The sequence below is a fragment of the Macrosteles quadrilineatus genome, unplaced genomic scaffold, assembly GCF_028750875.1.
Source record: "Macrosteles quadrilineatus isolate MER2022 unplaced genomic scaffold, UCM_ALF_1.0 Scaffold_10__1_contigs__length_6754688, whole genome shotgun sequence".
NCBI classification, from domain to species: domain Eukaryota; kingdom Metazoa; phylum Arthropoda; class Insecta; order Hemiptera; family Cicadellidae; genus Macrosteles; species Macrosteles quadrilineatus.
The window spans coordinates 1681611-1692393 of NW_026542603.1; positions in this window are offsets into that span (position 1 = coordinate 1681611).

The following is a 10783-nucleotide window of genomic DNA, read 5'->3' on the forward strand; positions in this document are numbered from 1 at the left end:
TTTGCGTGGTAAAGGATGACCCTATGACCTCAAGCTCGTTACAGCTTGTGAAGACCCAATTAACTACAACTTTGTCATGTAACTCAATCCCGTTGACCATTGAGAAACTTGTACAGCAAACTCGAGTTATTTTTTAATTTTATTAGAAAAGCTTTGTATCTAAACTGAGATCGCACATATTTATGTTTGTTATTACATAGGCTAGTTTTACAGTTACGGTTTATCCATTTGTTGTCTCGTAAATTGACTAAGCATGCTTAACACGTTCACAGTAGGCTTATTTCACCTGCATGCAATTTACATATAGAACTTAGTTAACACTTGAGCCACGTAGTCAAAGATTATGCTTAATGTGTCTTTAAATTCTGCTTAGTATACATATTGTTACTAAATGGAATAGCTTCAACCGTATGTTTTACCACTAGGGCCCAATATGACTATTTTTTACACTAACTCGATTTCAAAAGACCAAGGCTAATCCAACGTTGGAAATAAGTGAAGGTTGAAATAAAATTGCAGTTTGTGTAATAAAATATATATTTCCTATCTCTTTACGCTTATTACTTGTTAAAATAAAATCCTGCACATTTTTTTACTCCCTAAAATATTCTTATAATATTTTTATTCACCTCGACAAACGTAACCTTCATCAGTCTAGATGAATGGACTGTGGATTCTCTTGCCTCCAGCTGATTATAGCAAAAACTGCTCCAGTACTTTATGCCAGCAATAAATGTGGTAAAACAGCTGTTTTCGCTGCATATAAAAACAAATACGTTTGTCATTGATATTCATAGTAATTAATCATAGAGTTTGTAGATGTCTGCTTGTGCTAATTGTTTTTGGGCGTAGGGGTGTATGTAGAAAAATGGAAATGAATAACTAACCAACGATAATGGTGATCAGTGTGATAAGAAATTACAGGATTGGCTAGTGTTACTCGGGAATTAATGCGAAGGACTTTTCCTGTATTTAATGGCTTTGAGGAAACTCGAAGACATTATTTGTTATTTATGTGATGGGTTTCTCTTCCTACACCATTGTTGTATCACCGGTAAATAAACAAACGTTTTAGGCCTACTTTAAAACTATTTTCCATAATTATTTTAATTATTTATGCATTTTCCTGCCAGTGGGGTGCTTTTTAATTTAAACAATACTGGCATTTTGTTTAAGATTTAAGTTTTAAAATCTCGCAAGGCTGTAGAAACTTTGTCAACATCATTTTTTTGAATGAAAAAAATTCATAAGTATTGAGAGTTTCTTCAAATACTTAAAGACTATTTTACTATTAGAGGAGTGCTCAAATAAACGCCATTCTACTCATAACCGTGACAAAATTAGTCACACACACACACACACACCCACAAATTTTAACATAAATAGATTTGGAAAAAATATTATAGATGAAAACTCTGAACGATCCTATTTCCTTAGTGATGAATGCGAACCATTCTGATCCATTTCGAGTTTGAAATGTGGTGCTGTATTTTATGACGTATGCGAATGTAGAGCTGTTATCTCTGATTTACTTAAGTTTTCTTTTAAAAACCACCCAAGCCTAAACAAATTCTCTAATATACTTTTGAAATTGAAATCCAGAAAATTTAAACCAGGCTATATAAATCGAACTATATAAAACGAAATAATTAATCTATTGTGTGTTCAGTAACTCTTTTAAAATAAGAGGAAACTGCATGGGTATGTATCGAAATGTTAATTTGTTTACAGTTCATTAAATAAAGAATTTCTTGAGTAAAGTGTGACTTCGAATTTCGTTCTAAAATATAAAAATAAATATACAATGTAAAATGCAAAATTTTTTTGTGAGTTTGTGAGAACGTTCTTTGTCAATTTAACTTGTTTTGATTAGTACAAATTTTTCTTTTTTGTAGACGAATATCAGCTGTACCTCAGCAAACACTGTAAAAGAAAAACATATAGTTCATAGATTTTTCAATTTTTCCAAAAATATATAGTTAATTTTTGTACTGTTATTTAATAAATCTTGAATATAAAAAAAAAAACTACCCGTTAATATGATGATCATAGGTGTTACTGTTTTACTGTCGTAAAAAAATTACCAACAAATATATCATCGGCTTATTAATTTAGTGTTCCGATGGAATTTTATTTTGGTTACATGTTCTGCTACAAGGGAAGCCAATATAGACTACAGTATGGTCATTATAGAAAACTAGATTTTGCTGAACAAAGACTTTACGAACATTTCTACCCTCGTAACATTTTATAGCAAAACGGTTTAGAGAATAGCGCTGTGAGGATGGAAAAGACATTGTGGTTTTGGTGTAATGGAACAACATCATCTGTCGACTCGTCAGATACGAGAATATGGCGTTTGACTGAATAATAAAAAGAGCATGAACATAAACTAGTTTTGCTTTAATTCTCCTACAAATAAGTCAATTAGGCTACCTAACCATAAGCAAGAATATTTTATATCTTAGACAAATGTGAACTGATTGGATATGATATTAATTGTGCATTTTAAACAATTTAAAATAATTACAAAGCAAGACATAAAAACTATTATCGGATGTATTCTTTAAGCTTAATACGCTATTAACATTTAGGTTTTTTCCAATAAATACACCTCGCATTTCTGTAAGAATATTTAAATATTTTTATCATATAAAAAAACGAGAAAATTAAAAATAAATTAGTAGGCTCAGATTGAAAGTAGGCTTCATCTCAAACGCAAGAGGTGTAAGGCCTAGCTTATAAAGAATGTTTAGAATTATAATAAAGGGTAACTATTTTGTTTGAAATCACCACCAAAGGCTTTTGAAATAATTAATAATTAATTATTTCAAAAGTTAACCAACAATGGTTTCACGAATTGAAAGTTTCTATGGAGTCATCTAAATGAACAATGAGGAAAATATAGGCTTTGTCACATAATTGAACAAAATTTTATTTTCAAGTCTCAAAACCAAAGAAAGCCTGATTTAATACAAACCGTCCATGTAGCGTATTATGATAGTGGTTGGTAAACCAAAAAAAATTACAAATTACTTATAATATACTCACTTTCTCAATGAACTATTCACGGACAATGTTATTTTTATTCAGGTTTTGTTGTAAAAGCAGTAAAAAAAACTCTTTTTACGATCAAAATTTCAATATAGGCCTACAAAGATTGGCCTACGAATCCTTAACCACTCGAGGATATATTAATGTTAATATAGTGAGGAGATTATTGTCTCCATTGATCAATAAATAATATTGCATACATCTCATTTTGAATTTATCGAATATAATTGTCATTTATCCACACGGATAGCAATGCCAGAGCAGAAGCCTATCTCTTTTGCTACAAACAAATGAGTTTCAGTTGCCTAAGGCTTGTTTATCGTTTATAGAATCACGTAACTGGCTATTCCAGTTATCTTGCAAACGGCTCAAAATATCAACCAAGTTACTCAATCACCAAATCCTTAACAATCTGTTAAAATTTAAAAAAAAATTATGCTTTTGGTAAACGTTAAAATGCAGATTCAAATATGCTAAGATTCATTTTTACTGAGAAATACGTTGCTACTAGTGTTTTTAATTCGAATCAAAATATATTGGTTGGTGGGAGGAATAAACCCATACGTGGAAGCCAACAACATTTTTCATTTGCAGTTTATCCTACGATTTAATAGTTTTACTTACCAGTAGCATAAATCTACTTAGATTTGCAGTCTCAAATGACAACATATAAAACTGATAAACCATTATAACAAACACAAATTTTTGTTGGCAACGCCTTACAAAAGAAACCTTGATATCTTGTCAAAGTGACAGTATCAGAGTATTTGTCTGAAAGTAACATGTTTACAGGAGCGGTCTCTGTACAATTTTACATACAGAGAATATATATTTAATGTTTTTATTGCAATAATCTCTAAACAATTCAACCAATTCACTTATTAAATTAAAATGTCATGTTTCGTTTGTTTCTATGCTTTTACTATCCAAAGAGTATTACAAAAATAAATACAAAACTATATGTAACACATTTAAGTGGTCACGAATTGAAAGTTTCTAGGGAGCCATCTAAAGTCTATTAGGGTAATAAGCATTTTTATTTACGCTTTGATGACCCCAAGAAGTCCAAGAAGTCCTCCCTGATAGAACCAATAGACTTGTGTGATAAAAGTGTATTTCAGTTTAACAAAGAGGATGACACAGGAAATCCTCAATTCTATTGGAGTGACAATTTAAGAGTAGATCCTCAGAACCTGACTGACAGTGTAATGGTTTATGGAATTTTTGAAAATTTTACGATCTAAAAAATATCAAACAAATATATAATCCTTGTGTTTAACTTAAGGTGCTTTTTTTTATTTAAAACTGTCCATCTACAGTGCTTTGCTTTATCATCTGAAACATATAAAATTAAATTAATTACCAACATTGTTTGTGATGTATACTTATCAAATGTAAAATTTATCCTAAAATGGAAGAGAGCTCTTCTTCGAATAACTAATTTATATCATTCAAATATAGGCAATGGCTTTGTTTAGTTTTGTAACGGAGTTTAGATACTAACACAATTCTTCACTCGTAAAATAATGTTAGTGTGAAAGTTAGTTGTAATGATAACTTTTATTATATATCAAAACCACTGGAGATTTCCTGGTTCATACTAATATATTCAACATATGCAAACCTACAGTCTACATCAATGGTATGACTAGAGTTATAGATATTTTGAGGCTAGTTAGCTTAAAAATAAATAATTGTGGATCAAATCTTGTGGAAATACTGACTGAATAACAGGTGTAAAATCATCATGCAAATAATATGTTGTCAACAAATAAGATCAATATGTAAGAAGTATTTATGTTATCAAATTCTTCATATTATCAATTGTTTTCTTAGACAATAAATACTTCAATACTTATGTTAAGGACACGAAAATGTTGTAATTTAAACATTAAATTCTGAAAAAAACGTTATGTCCAAAAAATATTAAAATAGGTTTATGGTGTTTTATAAAAAATGTAGTAAACCTTTACTTGTAAAATAAACATTCGTGTTAATTATTAATAAATTCATGCTTTTAAAAAATTAACTTATGCATGATGTAGATCTGAATCTTATTTCAAGAACCGAAGATGTAAGTTATGTTTGATACTGATCAATCTAACTTAATAAAATTAATAAATCAATCTAACCATATATAAATATACAGAGAGTACAAATTAGAAAAATTACATGCTGGATCATAAATAATTGAAAATGCGAGGTTCATGTTTTTTTTTCAGAGTATCTTGTTCATGGGGTTGTTAAAAGAGAGACAAACGATTATGGTAGATACGAGCCAATTTCATATCAAACCTACCAAGATCCAGTTGAGCAAATTTACTTCAGACGCTTCTTTATCTTTAAAGATCCAGCTCTTCTTTAAATTTCGATGGAAACGTATTTTTAACTTTAACAAACTCAATAATATATAATTCGATCTAGAACAGACCATGCATATTACGATTTAAATGGTACTTGCACGTACTTGCTAAAATGTAAGTAAAACATGGAAATGTAAGCAATTTATATGTGTGTTGTACGTGCAATCAATCACATTACAAATTATTAAATTAGTTTACAATAACCGACATTCTTATACTCTTTATATTTAAAGCAATAATGAGGTACCTAATAGGAAATCGTATTATCTTACTTGCTTGACATCAATATGTACGGTTTAGCAACATTATTTACATCATATCCTCGTCAAATCATAATAAGAGCTATGTACTTGTTTATTAACTAGCATATACAAACTACTAAATCGAATCCTCGTAACCAATAACTAATCTACATGAATAACAGAGAAGTCATTAAGAGCTCGTCCTTTGATATCACCGCTTTTGTCTAGGTAGATTGCATATTGTTCCAATTGAATTGTGGTTCATCAACAAATAGGTACGCCACATGGGTATCAAAACGTGGGCATTTGTCGAGGAAAGAAATAAAAAAAAAACTAAGCTTAATGAATTAGTTTTTGTTTCCTTACACAGAAAACTATAAACCTAATGTATTTTTCAGTGTCATTCGATTATATGAATCATTTAATTCAGAGTAAAATATAATATCTATTTTATAAACGTAGTAAATATATTAAATATATAAGTTGTACATTTATATACATGTTTTGCTGACATCAATTTTAGTAAAAACCACCATCTCAATAGCATTCTAAAACGGTTTCAGAACTAATAAATAATGTTAAAAGCAAAGTTATAAAAAAACAACCCCATTTTTTAATAGTACTTTAAACAATGCTTCTTTATAAATAAGGAGTATAAGTAATAAAATACAAGCAACAAAATTGAATTTTAAGGCTAAAACATCAATCTTTCTTATTAAAAAATTTAACTTAACCGATTAAATGGAGGAATTTTCAGATGTGATGTACCTATTCGAGTAGACGAAATTAAGAGCAAATAAAAACATATTTATATTACATTAACATATATATGACTTTTAATCATTATAATTACCTAATGGTTAATGCCTTAAGGTTTATACCTCTAATGATAAGCCATTAGAAAATTGTGATAAACTGTTAACAGACAAGCATAAATTAGAAAAAGTACGAAAAACTTTATATCCGTTTATAATCTTTATTTGCTCGTGCCTGCTCTAACAAGCTTCGCTGAAAAAATCAACACATATAATTTTTAAGTAATAATGTTTGGTACTTGGTACGCAAAATTGTATCTTTGCAATTATTTCTTCTTAGAAAATGTAAAATCGTACATTTTTTGTGCGAAGTAGGCCTAAGCATCCACAGTAAGTAGAGATAATTAATAAATAATAATAAATAGACGTGTATTAACAGTTGAAGCACAGCCATATCGTCTAAAAATTATAGTAAGCATATACTTGTTAAAACAAGCAGCCTCTTCACAGCCATCCCCTTTTGGCATCTCTATCATTGTATGCCTTGATTGCGTATTGTATTCAATGAATAGTGGTTTATCTGTATGAGCCCACTTGGAGGAGCTCGTTACTCAATTCGTGGTGTCTTTATTCTACTTAACACAGTCCAAAAAAAACTATATTACCATAAAAAAAAGAAATATATATATATATATATATATATTAACTATATATATTTTAAATGTATATGAAATAAAATAATCTTTCGTAAACGAAAAGTTACTATTAAAATTAAGGGAAACCTTATGTTGAACGTATTAAAACGTATGATTATTACTAGAACAATAAAAGATATAAGATACACTTTTTTTTGTAATTTAGTTACATTTATTTTCATTGAAAATTGTTATGAAATATCTATTTTTATACTAAACTGAGTTAAGTGTAAGTTCATATAATTAAATATGTATAAAAAACGTTAAATAAATACTTAAATGTGTATTTTTAATGATTTGTTCATAAAGAAAGCGAAATATTTGAGATTTAATTAAAATTGGGATGTATTAGCTTACTTAAAGTTACCTATATACTCTTTTAACGCATATGTATTTACACGATGCCATAGTAAAATAATGGGAAAATTTGACTATTAATGTTTATATAATAGGTTACGTACCTTGTTCCGTCTTCAGTCTTAACTTTGTCAATGGAACAAAGTTTCTGGAAAAAAGTCCCATTATCAAATCCTTATTTAAAACATCATATTGAATATGGTCAAATATCCGACGTAAGTCTTCATCAATGTATACATGCAGGTTGACGACACATAAAATTTACACATTTTACAAAAATAAAAGTTGCAAATACATTTACGATAGGCCGGCCACATTGAATACGGGACAAACCGACTCAGGTTACACGGCGGACACGACAGAACTATCCATTGTCCAGTTGTTGTGGTTTATATTAATGTTTCACTGTATAAAGCTAGTGTAGTTGAATGTTGTAGGAATATGTTTTTTACAATATAATAGACTGGGCTAAAGCTCCTCCAAAAAATCCTGTTCGAATTTTTTAAATTTTAAATTGTAATATGCAAATGCACATTTGGTGTAAACATATCTAAATGTTTTTTTTTTCATAAATATATACTAAAACTATAACTAACTACAACTTATTGACTTCATGTAGGTTTATTTCGAAGCCATACACTCTAAGCAGGCTAAAGTTTCTTAGTTGTTATAAGACGATTCCCGATCCCTTTATTCTTTCTTATAAGAGATATATAAGAGAGAGAGAGAGGCCATTAAATGTTTCCAACTATTGGTTCTATATTGAACCTACGTAACTGTATCAAGGAATAAACGAACACTCGTGTTTTTCTGACGCTTTAAAGCGTTGGAGTGAGAAAACAGAATTCAATAATAGCTTGGACTTAAATAAATCACATTGTATAGTGTTCATTGGTTGTCCATTATGCATCACATTCCACTACACAAATAGAATTAACATTTTCAGTCATCGAAAATATATTTTAAGCTACAATGTTTTGTGATGATAAATGTTTGTATAAAATGTAACAAGTTAAATTGTTATACAGGTTATCATTGTTCCTATGCGATCCATTGTAGGATAACACATTCATAGAATTTTTTAATTATCTTTTTTCAATTTGAGTGACCTTTATACCACAGAAACATGCAGTCGGATATATGATTATACTATTTTAAATTTCAAAATTTTGTTCCGATTCTATATTCACAAAGTAAATTGTGACGTGTCGTGAATTACAATTAATATTCAATTTTGTTAAATAATATTTTGAGAAATACTCAGTTGAAGAGTGGATAACCGGTTAAAAATCCTGATGGTAAAACAGTAACAGTTTTCATCTCAACATACCTCTATATGATTAACAATGTTGATTGTGCATGATCCAGAAAATGTATGTAAAAATCGCCGATCAATGTGTATTGAGGACAGTACGTCCATCTTCATGTGGCATATGAAATGTGCAAAGTTAGCAATGAGATACTTTCTACCATTGCGTTAAATTTAATTATAAAACTGATATTATAAAAATATTTTTAATGTAAATTCATGTATACTAGATTGATTTAAAATATGTATTTGTATTTATAACAATATAATATAGTAAGTAACAAAGAAGCTGTAGAGTAAATCCGAAATAAAATTCTAATATCGTGAGATAAAGCTAATACCAGTTTCAAAGACATATTTGACGTGACTTCCGCCCAAATCTCATTGACATCAAAACCGATCCAATAACACGAGAGAGGTGTCATGGAATACGCCCGGAGAGGGATAAATATTTTATTTCATTTTTGGTTGGGACTGAATTGGATTTATCTTATGCTGTTTTTAGGCATATACAGCCCAAAAACATTGGCATTTCTATAAACCTCACAATATAACTCATAGAAATGGGAAATATATATCATATATATATATATATATATATATATAATATATTTACATATATAATATATATGCATCTGCTATCTACAAAATTAAATGCACTGACTGTGACAACTACTACATCGGACAAACCTATAGAAATTTAAAGTTAGATTCAATAAACACACACAAGCGTATAAATCGAAGGAAAAAATCGATGAAGTCATATTTTGCAGATCATCTAGGCCTACTAAATTCCAAACATAAATAAACTAGCCTACTATTGAAGAAAATTTAACAATATTACATATTGAAAAAAAAAATGGTACAATTAATGAAAAGGAAGAAATTGATATTTATATAAACTATAAAAACAACAACTTGAATATCTTAAACACAATGATACTGATATTAAATAATCCAATTTTGAAACAAGCAAAATTGGGAAAACATGAATGAAAAGAAATACACACATATCACATATAAAGTAAATGAACCAATGAAGACATAATTATATAAAAAGTAAGAACGTTTTATATCACAATTTATTTATTAATTTACATAATTTATTTCAACTTTTTGTTCACATAAAAATGTGCTTAGTGCTGATACTAGTCAGTAAATATGCCAATAAATATTTTTGACTTGGGCATTTAGTTATTAATGTTGAATTTTACTTTATATTTATAGTAGCTCTATTATTCTATTCTTCGTATGTATGCATATTAATATATAAATATATTAATTATCGGACTCCTTTTGTATTGTTTATTAGATTAATGTAATGTTTAAATATTTTTTTTTTTATTAATAATTTTGTTTTCGATATTTATAGAGGACTTGCTTCAACTTGAGGTATTAAGGAGGTGGTTTATTAAAACTTTAAATTTCCTTGATTAATTTAACACAAAACAGAATATTAATTACAATTGTTCTTTCGTTTATTCACCTTTATAGTTAAGTTATTGATATTTTTTTAACTGTCCAAATAGTTCATGTTTGTTCCTTCAACAAAACTGTGTTTATAGGAATCTAGTGTAGCGGATTAATGACGAAATACCCCAGTTCAGCTGAGATTACAAAAACAAATTACCTATATACTGAGGGACAGTATAGAATGGACTTCTTTTATAATACAATCCTAAATAAATAAAATTGATAAAATCGTTGTTTATTTCACACATACTTGATGGATATGTACATTAATAAGTAATTGTGTGTTGTATTCAGATGATAGTCGGATGTTATCCATATATCAATAACAACTAAAATGTCAAAAAAGGATCATGTCTTATCATTCACAAATATTTTAAAATAAAAATCATTACAGAAGAAGAACATAAATTAATCAGTAAGGATTTGGCTGTAAACTTGTCAATTCCAAATAGTGAACTACCACTCACAGTGATATCGTGCGTGATATTTTTGGGTTGTTCGTTACATCATTTTTAACACTTTTCAAAGTCCAGCC